The sequence below is a fragment of the Nycticebus coucang genome, chromosome 5 (assembly GCF_027406575.1).
Source record: "Nycticebus coucang isolate mNycCou1 chromosome 5, mNycCou1.pri, whole genome shotgun sequence".
In the NCBI taxonomy this organism is placed as follows: domain Eukaryota; kingdom Metazoa; phylum Chordata; class Mammalia; order Primates; family Lorisidae; genus Nycticebus; species Nycticebus coucang.
The window spans coordinates 52,888,578-52,915,278 of NC_069784.1; the positions used below are offsets into that span (position 1 = coordinate 52,888,578).

The 26,701-nt window shown below is 41.6% G+C and overlaps 1 non-coding gene and 1 pseudogene across 1 annotated transcript; both read right to left on the reverse strand.

Moving 5' to 3' along the window:
* Window positions 1-4,168: 4,168 nt before the first annotated feature.
* Window positions 4,169-17,776, reverse strand: LOC128585478 (probable RNA-binding protein 18; annotated as a pseudogene).
* Window positions 17,777-23,219: 5,443 nt separating this feature from the next.
* Window positions 23,220-23,383, reverse strand: LOC128587110 (U1 spliceosomal RNA). Its single transcript, XR_008380524.1, has one exon. It is a non-coding gene; the product is annotated as a U1 spliceosomal RNA (small nuclear RNA).
* Window positions 23,384-26,701: the final 3,318 nt, after the last annotated feature.

Below are 26,701 nucleotides of genomic sequence, written 5' to 3' on the forward strand. Positions count from 1 at the left end.
TGTATGTGTATTTTTGTTAGTTTTTTGCAGCTATGGTACATGTGCTTGAGTTCTTGATTTTGTTTTGTGCTTGGCCGTTGTTTCTGTATACAAATGCTATTGAACTTTGCATATTGATTCTGTAATCTGAGACTTGCTGTTTTGTTTATCAAATCTAGGGGTCTTTTGGAGTTGTTCTTAGCGTTTTCTAGGTATAATATTATATCATCAAAAGCAGAGATAATTTGACTTCCTGTTTGCTAATTTGGATGCCCTTTATTTTTAGCTCTTGCCTGACTGCTTCTGCTAGGAATTCCTGTACTGTGCTGAACAGAAGTGACAAAAAGTGAGCATCTTTGTCTTGTTCCAGTTCTAAGGGGGAATACTTTTACCTTTTCCCTATTCTGTATGATGTTGGCTATGGGTTTGTCATATATAGCTTTTATTATTTTGAGGTATGCTCTTTCAAAGCTGAGTTCTCTGTGTTATCATGAAGGGATGCTGGGTTTTACTGAACGCTTTGTCTGCATCTATGGAGATGATCACATGGTTTTTGTTCTTAATTCTGTTTATGTAGTGAACCACACTTAGCGATTTGCATATGTTGAACCATCTTTGCATCTCTGGGATGAAATTTCCTTGATCGTGGTGTATTATCCTTCTGATGCACTGTTGGATTCGGTTGGCTGGTATTATTTGAGGATTTTTTTTCATGAGAGATATTGATCTGTAGTTTACTTTTTTCATTGCAGCTTTTCTTGGCTTTGGTATCAGGGTGATACTGATTTTATAGAGGAAGAATTCCCCATCTCAATCTTGAGAATACTTTCAGTAGGATTGGCACGAGTTCTCCTCTGCATATCTGGTAGAATTCAACTGTGAATCCATCAGGTCCTTAGCTTTTTAAAAAAAAATTGTGATTTTTTTTTTTTTTTGTGATTCATTTTCACTACTGGTTATTGATCTATTCAACATTTCTGTTTCTTCTGGGTTTATCTCAGGAGCTTGTATGCTTTCGGGAATTCATTCATTTCCTCCTGGTTTTCTAGCTTGTGAGCATATAGTTATTTGTAAGCATCTCTGATGGTCTTGTGTCCATACAACTGTGTACTATTTCCTTGCTTTTTTAATTTCTGATTGTGCTTATTTGGATCTTCTCTCTTCTTGGTTAGTCTAGCTAGTAGTTTATCCATTTTATTTATCTTCTCAAAGAAGAAGTCTTTCATTTTGTTGAATTTGTGTATTGAGTTTGGTGTATTTATTTCATTTAGTTCTTCTCTGGCCTTTATTGTCTCTTTTCTTCCGCTAACTTTGGGTTTGGTTTTCTCTAGTTCCTTGTTAGGTTGTTAATTTGTGATTTTTTCTACATTTTCAATGTAGGCATTTAATGTTATAAAATTCCCTGGTAGCTCTGCTTTTATTGTATCCCACAGGCATTTGGTATGCTGTGCTTTCATTTTCATTCATTTCAAAATTTAAAAAAATTTTCATCTTTATTTCTTCATTGACTCAGTGATCATTCAGGAATATGTTGTTTAATTTTTATGTATTTCTTTTTTTTCTTTGTCTTACATTTATTCACATGGAGGGATAAGACTTGGCACAAATAATAAACATTGCTTTAAATACAAATAAATACCTCTGGTTTTTACTCTGAAATTTTTTTTTTGTGTGTGTGTGTGTGTTTTGTTTTTTTTTTGGCTGGGACTGGGTTTGAACCCGCCACCTCCAGCATATGGAACCGGCAGCCTACTCCTTGAACCACAGGTGCCGCCCATACCTCTGGTTTTTAAAGGAAACAACTCTATATAATTCTAAGTATTTTCTAAATTCCTATTAAAAATAGAATAGTATTTAGCATTAAGTTAAATAGCATCTATTTAATACTATTTTATTTATTTGTTTATACTAATACTTAATAGCAATATACTATTTAGCATTAAGTTCTATTTTGAGGACTTAAGGATAAAATGGTGAATTCTATACCAAGAAGTCACTAGACAAATGGGAGTCAGTGCTCCCACCTCTTTGAACTATTCCCCAAATGGAAGGAGAGTTACTTGCATCATACATAGACACAGGTAATAAATGCAGAAAGCATTTGACATTTAAAGCTATCTAAAGAGATTAACCTTGGGAAAGTGGTAGCAATTTCTCTGAACAGTTCTGTGAATTTTGAAACCTCACTATGCTGAAGTTTTGATTAAAGTGTCTTAAATTCATTTACACTCATGGGAAGACTTAGGCACTTATAATGAAAGTTTTCTCTTGGCTCGGTGCCTGTAGCTCAAGCAGCTAGGATGCCAGCCACATACACCGGAGCTGGCGGGTTCGAATCCAGCCTGGGCCTGCCAAACAACAATGACAACTACAACCAAAAAATAGCTGGGCATTGTGGCGGGCACCTGTAGTCTCAGCTACTTGGGAGGCTGAGGCAAGAGAATTGCTTAAGCCTGAGAGTTTGAGGTTTCTGTGAGCTGTGATGCCATAGTACTCTACCAAGAGTGACAGCTTGAGGTTCTGTCTCAAAACAAACAAACAAATAAACAAAAAAACTCCCAAAGTTTCCTCTTGCAAGAAACAATAGTGGTAAATAGTCTGTAATCACCAAGAATAGAACCTGGAATAACAAAGTGATTCACTTGGTAAAGAGCAATGGTGCTGTCCAATGAAACAGTCTGTCACACTTGGCACCAAAATGACCAAGACTGTGCTGAAGAAACACATTCCCAATCTGTTGGTTTATCTATCTCTCTATATTGTTAAATTTAGAATCTTCAAAGCAGTGCATATATCTAGGGAAAAGTATGTTCTATGAATGAAAAATCACTTTCAAGTCATGCAGTCTTTTTTTTTTTTTTTTGAGACAGAGTCTCAAGCTGTTGCCCTGGGTAGAGTGTCATGGTATGACAGCTCACAGCAACCTCCAACTCTTGGGCTTAAGTGATTCTCCTGCCTCAGCCTCCCAAGTAGATGGGACTACAGGCGCCCGCCACAGCGCCTGGCTGTATTTTTTTTTTGTTGTCGTTGTTGCAGTTGTCATTGTTGTTTATCAGGCGTAGGCCAGGTTCGAACCTGCCACCCTTGGTGTATGTGGCTGGTGTCCTAGCCGACTGAGCTACGGGCACCACCAAGTCATGCAGTCTTTTAAAACTACCTACATCTTGGGCGGCACCTGTGGCTCAGTGAGTAGGGCGCTGGCCCCATATACCGAGGGTGGCGGGTTCAAACCCAGCCCCGGCCAAACTGTGACAAAAAAATAGCTGGGTGTTCTGGTGCGCGCCTGTAGTCCCAGCTGCTCGGGAGGCTGAGGCAAGAGAATCGCAGAAGCCCAAGAGTTAGAGGTTGCTGTGAGCCGTGTGACGCCACGACACTCTACCGAGGGCGGGACAGTGAGACTCTGTCTCTACAAAAAAAAAGAAACTACCTACATCTTGAGGTCATTACAATCTTGGTGCCAGATTGGTTTTTGCTTCATTGACTGTACCCACTGCTTGTGCCCTCCTCATCCTGCACACATGCAAACCCTTCTACTCAGACCTCTACACAATTATCAGGAAATAATGTTTGATAGTGACCAATACAGCAATGTTAAAGTTTTCCAAGAAATTTTGCCTTTTCTAATTGGATTTTGAAACAATAAGCATACTTCTTAGATTATTACTACAACATTTGTTCAAGGAACCAGCTCTTTTTGGCCAAGAAATTTCTCTTTTTTAGTCCAGTTGGAGGGATTTCCATAGTAAATGCTGGAGCAACAGTTCTGAACATGATTTAAAATGTCTTTCACTCTCCTCATCTTTTACTTTTTATGTTGTAAAGACATGTGAACACAGAAAGATGCTTATTTTTTTAATGGATGTTAATACATTTAGTTTCCTGATTTAAATAACATTCTCTCTGGCACACTATAGAATGTTTCTGGAGTCACACATCCAAACAAACTAGCCAATTAGAGCATCCGAGGATTCAAATTGCAATCTGGGACACAATCCTATTTATTCTGGATGATGCTCAATTGCACATAGTTCAGGGAATAGACATCGTAACAACAACCAAAACATTATATTACCAAACTCTAACGTGATTATGCTCTGTTTGGTAGTACCATTTACATCTACAAAGTACAAAGGCAGAGTTGTGGAGACCAATTTGCTTTTGCTGCTACATTAATTCACAACCATCATCTTTAAGATTTCCAAGCCTTTCTAGAATAAGGAGTAGTACTTTTTGATCTGGTGGCTTAAAGTATGAATAAACAGGTGCTGCTTGATACTCTGCATCAGGATTTTCTGCCATCATTTCAGCTTTGCTTCAGTGGGTTTTATCTTTGCAGTGACAGATTGGACTGAGTAGGCTCAGTGCTTGAGGATGGCTCAAGACTGATCAGAAGGATCTGATAAGATCCTTGTTATGATCATATCATAACATAACATGTTAAGATTCTTGTTATGGGCAGCACCTGCCCCATATACTGGAAGTGGAGGGTTCAAACCTGGCCCCGGCCAAAAACTACAACAACAAAAGAAAAAGAAAAGATTCTTGTTATGATCATATCTCTTTACTTGAGCATGTGCCCACCGCACCACCAGCTTCTCAGACAGAGCCAGCTTGCCACTGAGACACTGGATGGCTTGTTCTGCTTCTTGCTTAGTTTCAAAGTTAACAAAACAGTACCCTCGAGGCTGTCCCGCTAAAGCACCTGACTTGTGAAAGAGGAAGTCAAACTGCTTTACCTTCCCAAACTTTTGGAGAAGCTTGAGAAGGTGCTATTCTGTGATTTTGGGGTCCAGGTTGCCAATCCATAATCAGTGCCCTTCCTGTAGAAAGTCCTCTGAAAGGATGGATGCATTCTCCAGGGGAAGTTTTAATTTCTGCTTCAGTCAATCTATACAAAATACTGGTGGTGTTGGCGTTATGTCCTCAGCTCATGCCCCCAAAGCAGGTCCCGACTGCCCCAACTGGCAGATCTCTGGATGCATCAGCCTCAACACCTCTCCCATGTATTTCTGTAATTTCTGAAGTCCCTCTTTATATTTATTTCTAGCTTTATTCCACTGTTGTACGAGATGATAGCTGATATGATTTTGATTTTCTAAAATTTGTTAAGATTTGTTTTTTGGCCTAAAATGTAGGCTTTTATGGAGAATGTTTCATGTGGTGATGAAAAGAATGTATAGTCTGTAGCTGTTAGGTAGAATGTTTGGTAAATATGTAAAGTCCATTTGGTCCAAAATCCAATTTAAGTTTAATGTTTCCTGGTTGATTTCTGTCTTGATGTTCTGTCTAATGCTGTGAGTTGGATATTAAAGCCCCCACTATTATTGTGGTGCTATCTATCTCTTTCATTAGATCTAGTAATATGTGTTTTTTTAATCTGGGTGCTCCAATGTTGGGTGTGCACACATTTAGAATCATTATATCCTCTCGATGTGAAGGGCCCAGCGGCAAAACCTAACCCTGCGGAGGGGCAGTTAAGGGGCAGGGGGAAGCAGCTACAAGTTTAAACAGACCATTTTTTTTTTTCCTCTAGTTCTAAATAAGTAATTGACCTTGGGGCTTCTGCCAAATCCCAGCACCTTATATCAAGATAGTTTGTAACATAGCAACCACAGTTTTTTTTTTTTTTTTTTTTTTTGCAGCAAGAGGAATAGTTTCTAACAAACTTTGTAGTAACTAATTGCTGGAAAGAGAGGGTTTTGACTACAAGTGAGTTATTTACACTACAATGCTGACTAACTCCCACCCAGAGATGTTGAGGGCAGTGAGAGACATGGGGGATATGGGAGAGAAGGCAGAAAGGCTAGTTAGTAGGGTGAGGAAGGGGAGACAGAGTCAGTCTTTCATCAGGGGCTGAGAGATTCTCAGCGGCCACCCCCTGGGTAAAAGTTAGCTCTTGTACCCTAACCACAACCAGACCCACCCTCCCGGGTCTCATAGCCTGGGGTGGGGGTAGGGGGTCATTTCCAAATAGAGCCAGCCAATCCAACGTGTACTCCTTTGTTCTCACAGCCTCTGAGTGGGGCCGGTCCTAGACAGAGCTAGCCAATCCTAAACCTCCTAAGTTACCTCAATCCCTGCGCCAACCAACCCCCCAACTTTGTCCCGGTTTTCCCCTGGAAATTTCCCCCGTGTTTTGTTGCAACCCAAAATGCATCACGCCAAAAAGTATAAAACCTGACATCATCTCTACCTCGGGGTCATCCCCTCTGAGCAGAGTTCTGCTGGAGGTACAGCCCAAGCATGCTTGAATAAAGTCACTCCTTTGTTTTTTGCATGTGTGCCTAGTGATCTCTCAGTGGCGGAATTTGGTCTTAACAATGAATTGATCCCTTTAGCATTATATACCCGTAATGACCTTCTTTATTATTTTTTGTTTTTCTTTCTTTTTTTTTTTTTTTTGTTGTTTTTTGTTAATCTGGACCAGGCAAGGTTCAAACTCACCACTCTGGGTGTGTGGGGCTGGCACACTAACCATTGAGCAATGGTGCCCATCTCTTCCTTGTCTTTTTTATTGTTTTTTTTTGTAGAGACAGAGTCTCACTTTATGGCCCTGGGTAGAGTGCCTGGCCTCACACAGCTCACAGCAACCTCCAACTCCTGGGCTTAAGCGATTCTCTTGCCTCAGCCTCCCGAGTAGCTGGGACTACAGGCGCCTGCCACAACGCCCGGCTATTTTTTTTTTTTTTTTGGTTTTGCAGTTTGGCCAGGGCCAGGTTTGAACCCGCCACCCTCCTGGGGCTGGCACCTTACTGACTGAGCCACAGGCGCCGCCCTTTTTTATTGTTTTTGATTTAAAGCCTGTTTTATCTGATAGAAGTATAGCTACTCCTGCTCCCTTTTCATTTCCATTTGTGTAGAATACCTTTTCATATCCCTTTCAGTCTACATGTGTCTTAATGGGTAAGGTGAATTTCTTGTAAACAGCATGTAGTTGGATTATTTTTTATTTATGTAAGTTTTAAAAATTATTGTTATTTTATTTCAGAATAATATGAGGGTACAATTAGGTTACGTTGTTTGCATTTATTAGGAAAAGTCCAAATTGTAGTTGTGTCTCTCACCCATGAGGTGTGCCATAAACCCTTATATTGTGCCTGTTAGGTGAGATAACACCAATCCCCTCCTTTCTCCCTCTCCTCTTTCCCTCTCCTCCCCCCAACTTGAATTTTACTGTGTTTTTCTTTTGGGTGGGCATGTATTTGTTCATCTACTGGTTTCATATTAGTATTATTGAGTATATGGGATGCTTGCTTTTCCATTCATGTGATACTCCAGCTCCATCCAGTTTAATGCAAAGATGTAAAGTCTTCATCTTTTTATGGATGAATAATATTCCATGGTATACATGTACCACGCTTTATTAATCCATTCATGGGGTGATGGGCACTTGGTCTGATTCCACATCTTGGCCAATTGTGAATTGAGCTGCAATAAATATTTCTAGTGCATATGTCTTTATGGTAAAATGATTTTTTTTCTTCTGGGTAGATACCTAGTAATGGTATCTTTAGTTCTTTGAGGATTCTCCATACTTCTTTCCAAAGAGGCTGTATTAGTGTTTCCTTTTCTCCACACCCTCTTCAGTATCTGCAGCTTTGAGACTTTGTGACATGGCCTAGTTTCACTGGAGTTACATGATATCTCAACTTGGTTTTGATTTGCATTTCTCTGATGATTGGGGATGATTAGCATTTTTTCATGTGTGTGTTGGCCACTTTGTCTTCTTCAGAGAAGGTTCTGTTCATATCACTTGTCTAGTGATAAATGGGATTGTTTGTTCTTTCTTCATTGATTAATTTGAGTTATTTTTACAGGTTATCAATCATTTGTTGGATTGGTAACATGCAAATATCTTTTCCTATTCTGAAGATTGTCTGTTTGCTTTAATTGTTCTGTCTTTAGCTGTGCAGAGCCTTTTAGCTTAATTAAGTCTCATTTATTCATATTTGTTGTTGTTGCTATTGCCAATGGAGTCTTCTTCATAAAATCTTTCTCCGGGCCAATATCATCAAGAGTTTTTCCCACACTTGGGTCCAGTTTCAGTCTTTTTTTTTTTTTGTAGAGACAGAGTCTCAGTTTATCACCCTTGGTAGAATGCCGTGCCGTCACACAGCTCACAGCAACCTCCAACTCCTGGGCTTAGGCGATTCTCTTGCCTCAGCCTTCCGAGTAGCTGGGACTACAGGCACCCACCACAACACCCGGCTATTTTTGTTGTTGTTGTTGCCGTTTGGCTGGGGCCGGGTTTGAACCCTCCACCCTCTGTATATGGGGCCGGCGCCCTATGGACTGAGCCACAGGCGCCACCCCAGTTTCAGTCTTTAACATGTGGTTATCCAGTTTACCGTTTGTTGAATAGGGATTCCTTTCCCCACTGTATGCTTTTGTTTGGTTTATAGAAGATCAGATGGCTATATGAGGCTGGTTTCATCTCTAGGTTTTCTATTCTGTTCCATACATCTATATCTCTATTATTGTGCCAATTCCATGCTGCTTTGATCACTGTGGACTTGTAGCATAACCTGAAGTCTGATAGGGTAATGCCTCTGGATTTGTTTTTATTGCTAAGAATTGTCTTGGCTGCATAGTTTTTCTGGTTCCATATAAAATGAAGAATTATTTTTTTGTGTGTTCTTCAAAATATGACGTTGGTATTTTACTGGAGATTGCATTAAATGTGTAGATTGCTTTCAGTTTTATGAACATTTGAACAATGTTGATTTTTCCCAGACAAGAGCGTGGTATGTTCTTCCGTTTTTTAATGTCTTCTGCTATTTCTTTCTTTCTTTCTTTTTTTTTTTTTTTGAGACGGGGTCTCATTTTGTTGCCCTCAGTAGAGTGCTGTGGTGTCATAGCTCATAGCAATCTCAAACTCTTGCCTCCCAAGTAACTGGGAATACAGGCACCCACCACAATGCCCAGCTATTTTTTTTTTTTTTTAAAGACTGGATCTTGCTCTTGCTCAGGCTAGTCTTGAACTCTTGAGCTCAGGCAATCCACCTGTCTCGGCCTCCTAGAGTGCTAGTATTACAGGTGTGAGCCATTGCGCCCAGCTGTCTTCTGCTATTTCTTTTCTCAGGGTTTCATAATTCTCTCTGTAAAGATTTTTTACCTCCTTTGTTAGATATATTCCCAGGTATTTCATTTTTCTGAAGCTACTGTGAAGGCGATTGTGTCCTTGATTTGCTTTTCAGCTTGGATGTTATTAGCATAAATGAAGGCTACTGATTTGTATACTTTTTTTATTCCTCATGACATTACTATAGCTTTCTATCTCTTTTTTTGGTTTGCTTTCCTTTTTTTTTTTAATGTGCTTATTTGCCATGCATACAACTTTTTTTAAAATTTATTATTTTTTTATTGTTAAATCATAGCGGTGTACATTAGTGCAATCAAGGGGTACAATGTGCGGGTTTCATATACAATCTGAAATATTCTCATCAAACTGTTCAACGTAGCCTTCATGGCATTTTCTTAGTTATTATATGTAGATATTTGTATTCTGCATTTAATAAGTTTCGCCTGTACCCATTTTAAGATTCACCATAGGTGTGGCCCCACCCATTACCCTCCCTCCACCCTAACATCCCCCTCCCTTCCCCTTCCTTGTCCCTTTCCCCACATTCTTGTGCTATAGTTGGGTTATAGCCTTCATGTGAAAGCTATAAATTAGCTTCATACTAGAACTGAGTACATTAGATACTTTTTCTTCCATTCCTGAGATACTTTGCTAAGAAGAATATGTTCCAGCTCCATCCATGTAAACATGAAAGAGGTAAAGTCTCCATCTTTCTTTAAGGCTGCATAATATTCCATGGTATACATTGCTAGTCCCTTTGTGGGTCGATGGGAACTTGGGCTTCTTCCATGACTTAGCAATTGTGAATTGGGCTGCAATAAATATTCTGATACAAATGTCTTTGTTATATTGTGTTTTTTGGTCTTCTGGGTATAAACCTAGTAAAGGAATTATAGGATCAAATGGCAGGTCTATTTTTAGGTCCCTAAGTATACTCCAAACATCCTTCCAGAAGGAACATATTAGTGTGCATTCCCAACAGCAGTGTAGAAGTGTGCCCTTTCCTCCACATCCATGCCAACATCTATTGTTTTGGGATTTTGTTATGTTGTCTACTCTTACCGGGGTAAGGTAATATCTCAAAGTAGTTTTGATTTGCATTTCTCTGATGATTAAGGATGATGAGCTTTTTTCCATGGGTTTGTAGATCGTGTGTCTGTCTTCTTTAGAGAAATTTCTCTTCAAGTCCCTTGCCCATCCTGAGATGGGATCACTTGTTCTTTTCTTGCTAATACATTTGAGTTCTCTGTGGATTCTGGTTATTAGACCTTTATCGGAGGTATAACCTGCAAATATTTTCTCCCATTCTGAGGGCTGTCTGCTTGCTTTACTTACTGTGTTCTTTTTTTTTTTTTTTTTTTTTGCAGTTTTTGGCCGGGGCTGGGTTTGAACTTACCACCTCCAGCATATGGGACCAGCGCCCTACCCCTTTCAGCCACAGGCACCACCCTACTTACTGTGCTCTTGACTGTGCAGAAGCTTTTTAGTTTGATCAGGTCCCAGTAATGTATTTTTGATACTGCTTCAATTGCCTGGGGAGTCCTCCTCATAAAATATTCACCCAGGCCAATTCCTTCAAGAGTTTTCCCTGCACTTTCTTCAAGTATTTTTTTGTTTTGTTTTGTTTTGTTTTGGCCGGGGCTGGGTTTGAACCCACCACCTCCAGCATATGGGACCGGCACCCTACTCCTTGAGCCACAGGCACCGCCCTTCTTCAAGTATTTTTATAGTTTCATGTCTTAAGTTTAAATCTTTTATCCAGTGAGAGTCTATCGTAGTTAATGGTGAAAGGTGTGGGTCCAGTTTCAGTCTTTTACAGATCACCAGCCAGTTCACACAGCACCATTTGTTAAATAGGGAATCTTTTCCCCACTGAATGTTTTTAATTGGTTTGTCAAAGATCAAATAACGGTAAGTAGCTGGATTCATCTCTTGATTCTCTATTCCGTTCCAGACATCTACTTCTCTGTTTTTGTGCCAGTACCATGCTGTTTTGATCACTATCGATTTATAGCACAGTCTTGGGTCTGGTAGTGTGATTCCTCCAGCTTTGTTTTTATTGCTGAGTAATGTTTTGGCTATTTGAGTTTTTTTCTGATTCCATATAAAACAAAGTATTATTTTTTCAAGATTTTTAAAATATGGCAATGGAGCTTTAATAGGAATTGCATTAAAATTATATATTGCTTTGGGTAGTATAGACATTTTAACAATGTTGATTCTTCCCAGCCATGAGCATGATATGTTTTTCCATTTGCTAACATCTCCAGCTATTTCTTTTCTTAATGTATCATAGTTCTCTTTGTAGAGATCTTTCATGTCCTTTGTTAGGTATACTCCCAAATATTTCATCTACTTTGGCACTACTGTGAAAGGAATAGAGTCCTTGACTGTTTGTTCAGCTTGGTTATTGTTGGTATATATAAATGCTACAGATTTATGGGTGTTGATTTTGTAGCCTGAGACATTGCTGTATTCCTTGATCACTTCTAAAAGTTTTGTAGTAGAATCCCTAGTGTTTTCCAGATATACGATCATATCATCTGCGAAGAGTGTAAGTTTGATCTCTTCTGACCCTTTGTGGATACCTTTGATCACCTTTTCTTCCCTAATTGCAATGGCTAGAACTTCCATTACAACGTTAAAGAGCAATGAAGACAATGGGCAACCTTGCCTGGTTCCTGATCTAAGTGGAAATGATTTCAATTTAACTCCATTCAGTATGATATTGGCTGTGGGTTTGCTGTAGATGGCCTCTATTAGTTTAAGAAATGTCCCTTCTATACCAATTTTCTTTCTTTCTTTTTTTTTTTTTAATTAATGATATTTATTTATTCAGTTTCTGTGGGTCAGGAATTCAGGAGTGGCTTAGCCAGGTAGTTGGACATCACCTTTCTCCTAAGGCTGTAGTTAAGACATCAGCGGAACTGCAGGCATTTGAAGACATGACAACCTCTGGAGGATCCGTTCCTGAAAAAGCTTATTTACATAGCTGGAAAGTCAAGTTCATGCTCGCTGCTGGCAGGAAACATCTAATTCCTGCCATTTGGACCTCTCCACAAGGTTGCATGTGTATCCTCATAGTGGCTGACATCTCCACAATCCAAGAGAGAGCAAGATAGAGGCTTCATTGTCTTTTATGACCTAGCTTTGTCAGCCCTATCTAGTGTGGAAGGAGACGACACAAGGGAATGAAGTATCAGGGGACATGAATCATCAAGGCCCTTGAAGACTGGCTCCAGTCTCCCCTCCAGCTCCTACTGATTCACATCCCTCCCATATGCAAAACGCATCCCCCCTCTACATTCCCTAAAGTCTTATTCCATTACAACATCAGCTCAAAGTACAGACTCTTAATATCTAAATCAAGTCCAGGTGAGAAGGTGGCTCTTGGGTGTAGTTTTTTTTTTTTTTTTGGTTTTTGGCCGGGGCTAGGTTAGAACCTGACCTCTGGCATATGGGACCGGCACCCTACTCCTTGAGCCACAGGCGCCGCCCTGGGTGTAGTTTCTTAAGTACATTTCTTATCTGAAGACCTGTGAACTAAAGAAACAAGTTACCTCTTCCAAAGACACAATATGCAATGGCAGAAACACACACAAGTAACCACTAGGGGCACTCTTGTTCAAAAGGGGAAGAAACAGGAGGCTTACAGAAGTCACTGGTCCATAGAATATACCAATTTTCTTAAGTGTTCTGATCATGAAGGGATGCTGAATATTATCAAAAGCTTTTTCTGCGTCATTTGAGAGAATCATATGGTCTTTGTTTTTTAATTTGTTTATGTGCTGAATTACATTTATAGATTTACGTATATTGAACCAGGCCTGAGACCCTGGGATAAATCCCACTTGGTCATGGTGTATAATTTTTTGATGTGTTGTTGGATTCTGTTCGTTAGGATCTTACTGAGTATTTTTGCATCAATATTCATTAGTGATATTGGTCTATAATTTTCTTTTCTTGTTGGGTCTTTCCCTGGTTTGGGGGTCAAGGTGATGTTTGCTTCGTAGAATGTGTTGGGTAATATTCCTTCTTTTTCTATATTTTGGAAGAGGTTTAGTAATATAGGTACTAGTTCTTCTTTAAAGGTTTGGCAGAATTCTGACGTAAAGCCATCTGGTCCTGCGCTTTTCTTTTTAGGGAGATTTTGTATAGTTGATGCTATTTCAGAACTTGATATAGGCCTGTTCGACATTTCCACTTCATTCTGGCTAAGTCTTTGTAGGTGGCGTACTTCCAGGTATTGGTCGATTTCTTTCAGATTTTCATATTTCTGAGAGTAGTGTTTCTTGCAGTATTCGTTAAGGATTTTTTGAATTTCTGAGGGATCTGCTGTTATTTCATTGTTACCATTTCTGATTGAAGAAATTGGGGATTTTACTCTTTTTTTCCTGGTTAGGTTGGCCAAAGGTTTATCTAGTTTATTGATCTTTTCAAAAAAACCAACTTTTCGATTTATTGATCTGTTGTATAATTTTTTTGTTTTCTTTTGTTTTCAATTTCATTTAATTCTGCTCTGATTTTAGTTATTTCTTTTCTTCTACTGGGTTTGTGGTTGGAATGTTCTTCTTTCTCCAGTTGCTTGAGATGTTCCATTAAGTTATTAACTTCCTGTCTTTCCATTTTCTTGAGGAAGGCTTGCAGTGCAATAAATTTCCCTCTTAGGACTGCCTTTGCAGTATCCCAGAGGTTCTGATAATTCATGTCTTCATTGTTGTTTTGTTTCAAAAATTTGGTGATTTCCTTCTTAATCTCATCTATAACCCATCTATCCTTCAGCATAAGGTTGTTTAGTTTCCATGTTTTTGTATGGGTATGCAGATTCCTGTTGTTATTGAATTCAAGTTTTATTCCATGATGGTCTGAGAATATGCAAGGAATAATTTCTATTTTTTCAAATTTGCTGAGGTTAGATTTGTGGCCTAGGATGTGGTTGATTTTGGAGTATGTTCCGTGGGCTGATGAGAAGAATGTGTATTCAGTTTTGTTGGGATGAAATGTTCTGTAGATGTCTGTTAAGTCCAGATGTTGAATGGATAAGTTTAAATCTAAAATTTCTTTGCTTAGTTTCTTTTTGGAGGATTTTTCTAGCACTGCTAAAGGGGTGTTAAAATCTCCAACTACTATGGAACTGGAGGAAATCAAGTTGCTCATGTCTGTTAGAGTTTCTCTTATAAATTGAGGTGCATTCTGGTTGGGTGCATAAATTTTAATAATTGAAATCTAATCATATTGAGTATTACCTTTAACACATATGAAGTGTCCATCCTTATCCTTCCTTATTTCGGTTGGTTTAAAGCCTACTGCATCTGCGAATAGGATTGCAACACCTGCTTTTTTCTGCTTTCCATTTGCCTGGAGTATAGATGACCATCCCTTCACCTTCAGTCTATATTTGTCTTTTAATGTAAGATGCGATTCTTGTATGCAGCAGATATCTGGCTTGAGTTTTTGTATCCAGTCAGCCAACCTATGCCTCTTTAGAGGACATTTAAACCATTCACATTAATTGAGAATATGGATAAGCCTTTTGAGAGTCCAGTGGACATTTTTAATCCTTTTGTGACTGTGGGAGTTGGAATTTGCTCAAAATTTTCTGGGTGGGTTTACTTTTGTGGTGGAGGATTATGCTGGGCTTTATGGAGGATAGGTCTGAGATTATCCTGGAGAGCTGGTTTAGTTATGGCAAATTTCTTCAACATGTGAATGTCATTGAAGTATTTAATTTCTCTGTCATAAATGAAACTTAGTTTAGCTGGGTACAGGATCCTGGGTGGAAAGTTATTTTCTTTTAGGAGATTAAAAGTCAATGACCATCCTCTTCTAGCTTGAAAGGTTTCATCAGAGAAATCTGCAGTTATTCTAATATTCTTGCCCTTATAGGTGATGGTTTTCTTTTGTCTGGCTGCTTTCAGAATTTTCTCCTTCATATTAACTTTAGTGAAATTGATAATGATGTGTCTGTGGGATGTCTTATTTGGGTTGAGTCATGCTGGAGTTCTCAAACTGTCTGCTATCTGGATTTCAGAATCTCTTGGCATGTCTGGTAAGTTCTCCTTCATAATCTCATAGAGAAGAGACTCTGTGCCTTGTGAAGCCACTTCGTCGCTTTCGGGGATCCCTATAAGACGAATATTGGTTTTCTTTGAATTATTCCAGAGCTCTCTGACAGAGTGATCTGTTTTTGCCCTCCATTTCTCTTCCTCTTTGAGAGTTTTGGAGTGTTCGATAGCTTTGTCTTCAAAGTCAGAAATCCTTTCTTCTACTTGCTCCATTCTGTTATTGAGGGATTCTACTGTGTTTCTCAGATGTTTGAGGGCTGCAACTTCTTGTCTCAATATGTCAAAATCTTTGGTCATTTGGTCTTTGAATTCGTTGAATTTTTAAGATGTCTTTTGGATTACTGCTTGGAATTCTAATTCGATCTTATTTGCTATCCAGATTCTGAATTCGATTTCTGACATCTCAGCTATTTGTTTGTGCATGGAATCTTGTGCTGTGTCTGCCCCCATTGATCCCTGGGGGAGTTGATCTACTCTGATTATTCATATTGCCAGAGTTTTTCTGTTGATTTAACCTCATGATTGTTTTTCACTGTTGCCTCTGGCTGTCCTCAGAGTTGGGGAGGTGTCTCTCCAAGATTAGACCCCAGCGGGATCACTCTATTGTTGCTGGATCTTTGTAGGGAGTGACCCTGTGTTGTTCTTCTGGGGCTGCCCCCACCAGGGAGTTCTGGTTGAGGAAGCAGTTCCAGAGTGTGACACACTCGGATCCAGCAACAGGGCGGGAGGTGGTGCGCATGGTTCTGGGAGTGCCTGGCACTCAGTGACTTTGGCACAGAGAGCCCAAGGCTCCAGCAGTCTCTCGCCAGGAGAAGGGCTCTGCACAGAGGCAGGGAGGGCTCCCGGGGGCAAACGGCTACCAGAGTCCCTGGCCAGATGAGTGGGCCAGTGTGGAGGCAGGGAGGGTACTGGAGGGTGTATGCAGGGTTGCACGGCCCCCACAGTTCCTGGTCAGGGCATGCGGAGGCCCGGTGGGCGCAGGTCGCGGGTCGCGGTGCAGCTCTTATGGAGGTCCGGGCAGTGCCAAGCCCATGAGTTTGAGGTTGCTATGAGCTGTGACACCACGGCACTCTACCCAGGGCAATAGCCCGAGGCTCCAGTGTACCAAAACCGGTCTCACTCTGCCCCTGAGGGTTAAGGCTGTAAGGCAGCTCAGTCCCCGCCTTTAGGCTGCTCAGTCACTAGGTTACTAGCTCCCGCCAGATCCTTGCTCTGTGACCCTGAGGGTGGAGCTTGCTGGGGCAGTTCTCTCACAATGGCTCCCTGTAGCCCACAGCCAAACACTATTAGCTCCATCCGGCTCTGCGGGTCAGTCTGGGGCCCTAGACAATGCCCAAAATTCTCCGCACTCCTGCTCAAGCTCTCCCCAGGGCAGTTCAACTGAGTGTCAAGTCCAAAAACACCTAAACAGTTCACAAGTAAGGCCTTTCCAGTTTGTAATCTCACTGCTGCTTGTACTTATGGCTGCTGGCGGGATTAGGTCGATTGAACACACACAACCCCTTGCCAGTTTTCCACTGTTTTTTGTCTTCCTCTTGGGGTCCAGAATTCCCTTGGTGACTCCCTGTATCCTCAAAGAGATGAGTATGGGCAGATCCCACCAGCCAGAGATGCCTGGAGTCTTATCTCCCCAGACTCACTGTGCCCTGTTGCAGAGAAGCTAGTACTCGGCTGCCATCTTGGATTGTTTTCCTAAAATTCTTGACTGATAGTTCTTTTCTTTCAGCATTTTAAAAATGCCCTCTTATTCTCTTCTGGTCTGGAACGTTTCTGCTGATTAGTTTGGTGTTAGTCTGATGGAGTTTCCTTTTAAGTGATTAGAGACACTTTTCTCCTCTTGTTATTTTACAAAGTATCTCTTCCACCTTGACTTTAGTCTTTCGGATTATACATGTCCTTTTTGCAGTGTGTTTGACTGGGGGATCATTAGGTCTCCTGCATCAGAATGTATAACTCTCTTGGAAGTCCTCAGAAATTTTCATCAATTATTTCCTTAAAGAAGGCTCTCTTCCCCATAGCAATACTGTTATTTCATAGGTTTGGTCACTTATGTAGTCCCGACATCTCAAAGGTTATTCTCATTCTTTTTTTGTTCTCTTTTCCTTGTTTTTGTATAACTTGATTAATTCCAGAAACCTGCCTTCAAGTTCTGAGATTTTCTTCTGCTTGATCTGGTCTGTTTTGAAGGTTTTGAATGTGTTTCACATTTCCTTTGATGAATTTTTTAGCTCTAGAATTTGTGTTTTTCTTAAGATGTCATCGCCTTTGTAAATTTCTCCTTTATATCCTGAATTAATATTTAGATTTCTTTGTAGTGATTTTCAGATTTCTCTTGTATCTCATGAGCTTCTGTAGGATTAGTATATGGAATTCTTTTTCTGGCATTATGCATAATGTTTTGACATCTGTTGTTGTCCTTTTGTGAGTCACATTTCCTTGCCTTTTTCTATTTCTTGTGTGCTTTCATTGATATCTGCACATGTGATGTAGTGGTCACTTGTTCTGACTTTTTGAAATTGATTGAATGGGAAAATTTTTTCCTGATGATACATATGTGCTGCTGTTTGAGTAGGACACCTACCTTGGCTTTAATTTTGGGTGCCGGTAGTAGTGTGGTCTTTGTATGACTTCTTAGGTCATAGAGGGTCATTCAGATCTCATTTCCTTGGTGGCTATGGGAACAGTTATTTGTAGAGGCTGTGGTTGAGATTTTCTGGAAACTCGAATGTTAGCTGAACCAGTTTTGGGGACTAGTGTCAGATCAGAGGTCTCTGTGTGTCTGATTTTAGGTCCCAGAGCAACTTATGCGGGGTGCGGTGTTAGTATGTCCCAAGAAGCCATTTGTGTCCCTTCAGGTGGCTTGCTTGGAAGCTAGTAGTTGGAGCAGAGGGCTGGGTGTGTGTGCGCATTCTCAGGCCTCTGAATAGCTGGTATGATCTCTGAGGTGGCAACAGCAGTGTGGAAGCCAGCCACCAGGACCCAAGTGGTGTTCTTGTTACCTGCAATGGATTGGGCAGGATAGTCCCAGTCCCTTGGCTACCTGTAACAGGATGGTGAGTATTGTCTAAAGTGTGTTTAGAAAAAAAAAAACAATAATAATAAAGTGTGTTTAGGAGAGCTTGGTGTCCCCTGTTCCTTCCCGGCTGAGTCACGGCTGAAGCCACATCACCTTGAACTTGAACTTGGCCTGAGGGTGAAGGGGGGCCCAGCGTTAAATGGTGCCAGCTGTGGATTTGTAATGAGAAAGGCAGGTCCCCTTTCAGGTCAGAAGTGTGGGCAGGAATTGTGTAGTATTTGGTCTGCTTGTGTCTCTCTCACAGTAATGTGTAGGAAGGCAGCTGGAATGGTCCTAGGAATATGGAGGAGAGAGTGAACTTCCCTGTTTCTCCTTAGCTGGGTAGGACTACATACAGATGCATCGGCCTGAATTCAATCTAAGGATGGGGAGCTACCCAGCATGAAAGTTCCAAAATGGTGCCTTGGCACTATCATTTGCAGGTCAGGGGCAGGACTGCACTGGCATAAAACTGGCGGATTGGGTGGGGAGTGTAGTTTGCTTGAGACTTCTTCATCCCACGGCAGCTGAATGCATGATGCTGGGCACTGTTCCAGATACATGCTAGAATGTCTGGTTTCCCTGTCCCCCCTCAGCTACACAGATGCAGCAGCAATGCCAGCCCTTATTCAGCCTCAGTGGGAAGCACTTCCCATTGTCAAACTCTGAAAATGTCACCTTTGATCTGTAACCAGAAAGGCTGGGGCCCCACCTAGGCAGGCAGCATAGGTAAGAGACTGGAAAATGTTGTGTGCTCATGTCTCAGTGTCAACAGCAGCATGTATCAGCGTGGTGGGCACCTTCCTAGGGGCAGGCGGCAGTGTCTGTGCTGCTTTATCCCTCCTGAGAGGGATGCAGTGGCTGTAGGTGTGCCTGCAGTTGCCCAGCATCTAGGCTGTCAGAATGCCACCCAGCTCAGGCTGCTCTAGACTTGGGTGCTTGTGGGATTCCACATTCGTTCACTTTCTTGAGCAACGCCTGTGTGCAATCTCCAAGCAGCTCCCTACATTAGGCCTGGGACTTGTGTGGTTCAGGGGATTCTCTTGTAGCCAGGATTGTAAATGCTCATCTCAGAGAGTGGAGTCCTAGGGACTCCTCCCTTACTTTTCCACACTTCCAGCAGCTTCTCTTAGCCATTAGCTACTCCACAGCTAGGCCAGTGGCCCTAGACCCTCTCCTTACCCACTTTTGGTGCTTCATATCCTTCCCTGATGCATCCTAGTATTCACTCCTGGATAATCTGTTTGAAATGTGAGAATATTCTTAGTATTCTGGTCCCTCTCTGTGGAAGAGGCACATACTACCTGTGCCTAGTTGGCCATCTTGATCCTATCCTAGTCAATTATTTATAAAGAGATTAATGACAAAGAAAAATATCTTCTATGTGTATGCACATTATCATCATTTCTGATGGTCTTCATTTCTATGGGTAAGTCCATGTTTGTATGTGGTATCATGTTCCTCCGGATGATGAATGTCTTAGAGCACTGTTATGGGGCAGCGCGGCTAGATGTACATTCTCTCAGGTCATGTTTATCTGAAAAGTCTTATTTCATCCTTATTTTTCACAGGTTGTAATTTTTCTGTTCAGTATTTTAATGAGATTGCTCCTCTGGCTTCTATCCTGCACAGTTTTGCATGAGAAGTCTACTGTATTTCTTATTATTGGTTAGCTACATGTTTCCTTTCTCTGGCTGTCTTCAAAATTTTCAGTTTTTCTTCTTAGTGTGTTTTTATTTACTTTTTATACTTTGGGCTTTTTTTTTCTGCAGTTTTTGGCCGGGGCTGAGTCTGAACCCACCACCTCTGGCCTATGGGGAACAGACGCCACTGTGGGGTTTTTTGACATATGATTTGTTTCATATTTCATTAATTTTGAAGAATTTTCAGCCTTCTTTTCTTCAAATATTTCTTCTATTCTATTCTCTTTCTTTCCTTTCTGGGCCTTCAATTATGCATATGTGGAACCATGTAATATTATTTTACATCTTTTACATTCTCTTCTTGGTCACTGATTTGTCTTCTTGTATTTTAGTTTGGTCCATTTTTATTGACCTATTTTATTCTTTCCTCTGCCACATCCACTCTGTGGGTAAGCCCGTTGAAGGAATTTTCAACTCTGCTGTTATTTTGCAAAATATTTATAGCACGTATGTTAGATTCTTTTGTTTTATACTTCCCCTCCTCTCTCTGACAAAACTCTTCATGTATTCCTGCATGCAGTCCACCTTTCCCCATACATCAGTATTTGTAACCAGTGACATTGTTGCCTTTATAGAGAGGAGTATTCTTTATTGTGGGGGACTGTTCTGTGCATTCATAATAAGATGTCTTATAGCCTTCTTGACCTTACCTACTAAATGCCAATTCCCAGTCATGACAACTGAAGATGTCTTGAGATTGCCAGCTGTCCAGCTGGAGAGCACAATCATTTTGACTGAGAACCACAGCATTTGGCACTTCAACATGTTAACATTTTGCCTTTGAAAATTCCTGTCTTAGGGTTCCCACTATTGGCTGTCTTGTTCTGATGATTATTATCTTTACCTCCTGACAATAGTACTTTTGTGTGTGCGCATGTGTGTGCAATATTTTTGTACAGAATGCGAGACAGCGTGAGTAGAAAGAATATCTGAGACTTATGTAAACAGTATTTACACCTCTAATCATGTCTTTTCCTCTGTCAGGCCCCTAGCATAGATGTTTGGGTCAATCAAGCAAGTAGTTGAGCTGGCTCCAGTTAACTGCTGTACAGCACCAATTTCTTTCTTTCTTTCTTTTATTAATTGTTGGGGATTCATTGAGAGTATAAGAAACCAGGTTATACTGATTGCATTTGTTGGGTAAAGTCCCTCTTACAACCAGGTCTTGCCCACAAAAGCTGGGGCACGCACCAAGGCCCCACTCCCTTTCTCCTTCCCTCTCTCTGCTCTTCCTTTCCCCACCCTTCCCTCCTTCTTTCTTTCTGCTCTCTGCTCCCCCCACCGCATCTTTAATTGTCATTAATTGTCCTCATATCAAAACTGAGTACATAGGATTCATGCTTTTCCATTCTTGTGATGCTTTACTAAGAATGTGTTCCACTTCCATTCAGATTAATACAAAGGCTGTAAAGTCTCCATTCTTTTTTGAATGGCTGAATAGTATTCCATGGTTTTTTTCCTTCTGAGTAGATGCCCAGTAATGGGATTGCAGGATCAAATGGGAGGTCTAGCTTGAGTTCTTTGAGGGTTCTCCATACTTCCTTCCAAAAAGGTTGTAGTGAGCTATGATCATGCCAGTATACACTGGCCTGGCTGACAGAGACAGACCCTGCCTCAAAAAAAAAAAAAAAAAAGTAAACAACCCTTTTAAGCTAAAATTAAATTAAAGGCACCAAGATTTGAAGTGGTTTTGTTCTAGCTCTTTAAAGGCAAATTTTTGAAAATGGTACAGTACAGCCATTTCAAGTTTGGTGACATTTCTATTACTCAAAAATGTCCTCTTCCACCCTTTGCAGTCAATCCACCCACCACTCTCTACTTGTCTCAGGCAACTAATGATCTAGTTTCTGTCTCTATAAGTTTGTTAGTTTTGCTTTTCCGAGAAATTCACCTTCATGGCACCACACTATATATACTCTTCCTATCACTCAGGACAACATTTTTGAGACTCATCCACGCTGTTGTGTTTTTCAGCAATTTGTTTCATTTCATTGCAGAATAGTATCACTTTGGCTGAATATGTGACAATACGTCCATTCACCTCTTGATGGACGGTAAGAGTCATTTCCAGTTAGAAGCTGCTAAGAACAAGTCTTTCTGTGGACATGTTTTCTAAATTCCTAAATATGTTATTCTTTATCACTAACTTATTCTGTAAATGGACATTACATTCAAGAGGACAAAATTCATTCTAATGTTACAAAGGCCTGAAGCAGAAGTCTATACAGTTTTCATAATGTAAGGGAGGAAAACATCTTGGATATCGTTTCCTATTGGCAAATCCTGAAAGTAAGCCACTCACCATGCTAGGTGTATCATTAAATTTTCTCATCTAATCTCTGCAGCAACTACAAAGTATTCGATATTACTATTTTCCTTAATACTTGCAAAATTCAGGCGTAACAAATTGAAAGAGCTAGCCCGGGGCCAAACAGAAGGACCAGGGACCAGGACTGGGAGAAGGCCTTCCCAGTGGCAGATAGGAGCTTGTGTCTGTGATGACTTCAGTACGTGGGACAGGCCTGGGAACCAAGCCAAATAGTTCCTGGCACCTGCACTGATCAGTGACCCTTGCTGAACACGGAGGAGAAGGTAGGGGTGACAGGTGCTGAGACCAAGAATTTCTTAAACACTCTAAAAACCTGATTTTCTATTTAGGAGACAGATTGATTGTCGGTCTTGGTTCCCGTGGTTTCCATCTGGGCAGGGACATCCCCCGCTGCTAGGGATAAGCAGACGGCTGGTGCTCATCAGATTAGACCGCCCGCGGGACGGAAGTTCCTACTAACTGTTTCAGGAACACACACAGCAGGGCCCAGGCGTTCGGATGGGTTTGCTTCCAACCTGGCCGCGTTGCCACCGCCCCTACTCCCCGCCGGCTCTGAAAGCTTCCGCGAGGCCACGCAGAGTCTACCAGGTAAGTCGCCGGGACTGGCAGCCACCACCGAACCCGGGGACGTCCTCGCCTTGTGCCTGGTCCGTAAGCGGCCCCCTGCAAAGTGTGCCTATTCCTGCACCTCGGAACCGTGAAATATCTACACCGACGCGCACCTATGAAGTAAGTAGAAGTTCCCAGCCCCTGCTAAAACTCGACCTGAAAATTCACCATAAAACCTACAATCACGTCACGTACCAGGACCTGGGGAGTACAAAGCACCATCAGACGCCGCAACACTCATAATCTACCACAAAGACCACACCAGTCTAAAAAAAAAAAAACAAAACCATAGAACAAAAATTTAATATTACGGAAAGAAACAGTCCTGATTACTTTAACAGGAACACCGTGAGAATTGAAACATTAAACAACTTCTACTTTTCAAAAATACAAAAATCAGAGGAAAACGCAAACGCAGTCCCCCACCAGCACAAATTATACAATCAGGTTTCTCACATTGGGGGAAATCACATGGGTCAGTACATCCGGAGTACATCGGATAAGTCTCATGCTGGGAAAACCACCTTCATGATCACGATAATTCCCCTGCCAGATAAATATGAATTGCGTCACCGCCGCACCACACAGCCTCACACGCCTCACACTCTACACACACGGTCACTTGCCTCCGCGCACTTCCCTCCACTTCCACACGCTCACTACACTCGCTTCCCACAAACCGTCCCGGAATCGCTCTCACACCACGCGAACGCTATCCCGTTCCAGCTGCAGGAGCCTACGCGCCTCAGCGCCCCCCCCACCCCGCGCCTCCTCATCTGCATAGAGCACGCCCCATCCCTGACGACACGCGCCGTGCCCTTCCCTGCAGCCCACGCCCGGTCCTGGCTCCCCGCTCCGTTCCGCCGCTCCACCCCCACGCCACCCACCCGACCAACCAGCGCTCCGGAAGCCGGTGGGGGAGGTGACATCCGCCTCGCGCTCCTTGGCTCCCGTCCCACCCGCTGGGACGCTGCGCTGAGTCCCTGCCTGCTCTCTTCCGGTGGAACGAATCCTTAAACCGAGTCCACCCCTCTGGTGGACCTTCTGGTGACCTTTTTGAAATAATGGCTTTCCATGCATAGACTGGAACGTCCATGAAACGTGACAAAGGGAACGGGTTCCTTCCAAATACGGTTATCTTCGTCATGTGGCTTTCCGGAGAGAAGCCACAAGTATGAAACTGGAGAGGATGCTCAGGTGCCTGCAAAGCGGCCCTCCACAGTGGTTTTTACCACTAGGGTGTTAGACTGTCTACTCTGATTTCATGACTTGTAGAGTTGGGCTTTCTTTTATGTTTTTTGTTTGTTTTCTGTTTTTGTTTTGGCAAATACAGCATTGTACAAAACTGCTGCCCCAGCAGACATGATTGGCCAGCTCTCAGGCGCAGTGTGGGACTCTGTCATCTCCACCACACCCATCTCCAGACTGGAAGGGGCCAGGAGGAACCAGGAGTCAAACACTCCTGTTTTTGTTTTTCCATCTATAGGTTTATTTGCCGCCCAGAGTCATGATGACTTTCACCCGCCAGAACCAGGGGAGGACTGGCGGATGTTACTGTCTAGAAAGTAGATGATTAACTTTTACAGCTTGTAGATTATTAACAATGAAAGAGTGAAAGAATAAGTTGAGATGTATTCTTAAAAAGAAATACAGAAACAAAGAACTATATCGAACAAATGGATGAATCTCGTAGACCTATCGTTGATTGAAAGAATTCAATCCCATGCCTTTCCCTTCCTCCAAAAACTCACTACTACATACCTCATGTTCAATTTATATGAAGATAAAGGCAGGGAAACTAACCTACTCTGATAAAGTTGGGGGGGGCAGTGGAAACATTTATTCAACTTATTCTTTCATTATTTCTAAACTAGTTAGATTATTAAGGAACTTTACAGAAAAGGGGGGGAGGGTGATGCTTGTCTCCTTAGAAGACCATAGTACCTGAGAGATTACGGACCAAAAGGAGAGATTCCCAGACATGAACACAAGGAATCAGGAGTCCAGGTTCTGTGTGGGCAACGTGGCCTTTATTTCACTAGGGTGAGAACCAGCTGAGTCCAAAAAAGAAGCCAGCACGTGGGTTAAGGTGGATGGGAATATAAGAGTTCACAAGGTAGGGAGGGGCCTCTCATTCCTTCTTGAACAGGATGTTTCTATTTGAGGGGGTCCCTATATTCGGCCCTATCAGTACCTAGTGTTAACACTGTGTAGCCTGCAAAAACAGAAACAAATTTGCATGTGACTAAAATATTTCAGGGGAATTTTTTTTTTTTTTTAGAGTCTCATTATGTCGCCCTCAGTAGACTGCTGTGGCATCACAGCTTCACAGCGACTTCAAACTCTTGGGCTTAAGCGATTCTTTTTCCTCAGCATCCCAGATAGCTGTGACTACAGGCACCAGCCACAGTACCCGGCTATTTGTTGTTGTTGTTTTCATCGTTTTTTTTTTTTTTAATAAAAAAATTGTATTTACTTAGAAGCATTCAGAATGTCAACAAAACAGCTGCAACTTTTTTTTTGCAATTACAGAGTGGTATTCAGTTAACAGAACAACAATTATTTCGTATAAGCTGCATCAGAGACAACTGAAGATGAAAAAACTACCATCCCGGTATATAACTAATTTGTGCTGTGCATCAAGAAGAACCTGCTTTAAATTTCCATGCCAATTTACAACCCCCATACTGTACCAGGCAAGGTTAGTGGCTATTGAAAATACCACCAGGACAGGGCTATCTAAAGACACATTCGGTAGTGTGTTAACTATACAAAAAAAGACACTGTACAGTTTAAAAACAAATCTTACACAGCCTTACATTTCAATTTTTTTCTTTAAAAGGAGTGAGTTGTGTACAGGGGGGTTAAATGCTTTATAGACAAGAAAAAAAACTGCGCTAGAACCAACTTATTCATCATCATCTTCATCATCTTCATCTTCCTCCTCCTCTTCATCCTCTTTGTCCTCCTCATCTTCCTCCTCTTCCTTCTTTTTCTTGCTTTTTTCAGCCTGGACGACTCTCTTTTTCGCTGCATCAGGCTTTCCTTTAGCTCGGTATGCAGCAATATCCTTCTCGTATTTTTCCTTCAGCTTTGCAGTCTTCTTTTCATCAGGCTGCTTGTCCTCCGCAGCAGTGTTATTCCACATCTCCCCCAGCTTCTTTGCAACATCACCAATGGACAGGCCAGGATGTTCTCCTTTGATTTTTGGGTGATACTCAGAACCGAACAAGAAAAAGGCCGACGGAGGCCTCTTGGGATCCTTGAACTTCTTTTTTGTTTCCCCTTTAGAAGGGATATAGGTTTTCATTTCTCTTTCATAATGGGCCTTGTCCGCCTTTGCCATATCTTTAAATTTTCCTTTCTCTTTAGCAGACATGGTCTTCCACCTCTCGGAGCACTTCTTAGAAAACTCTGAGAAGTTGACTGAAGCAGCTGGGTGCTTCTTCTTGTGCCCCTTCTGACAAGTTTGCACAAAGAATGCATATGATGACATTTTGCCTCTCAGCTTCTTAGGATCTCCTTTGCCCATGTTTAGTTATTTTTCCTCAGCGAGGCACAGAGTCACCCAGTGCCCGTCCGGCTCTCACTTGCCCCGGCGCTGTCTCTATGGAGCTCAATGTACTGCAATGGCTGTGATCGTTTTTTTTTTTTTTAAAGCAGGCCTGGGCCAGGTTCGAACCCACCAGCCTCAGTGAATGTGGCCAGTGCCCAAACCACTGAGGTATGGAGGCCAAGCCATCTTGGGGGAATTTTATTCGATGGCTTTTAAAGCATAGATTATACCCCTGAACTCTGATAAGAATCCACGGATAGTTTCCACTGCCCCCCTCCAACTTTATCAGAGTAGGTTAGATTGCCTACCTTTATTTTCATATA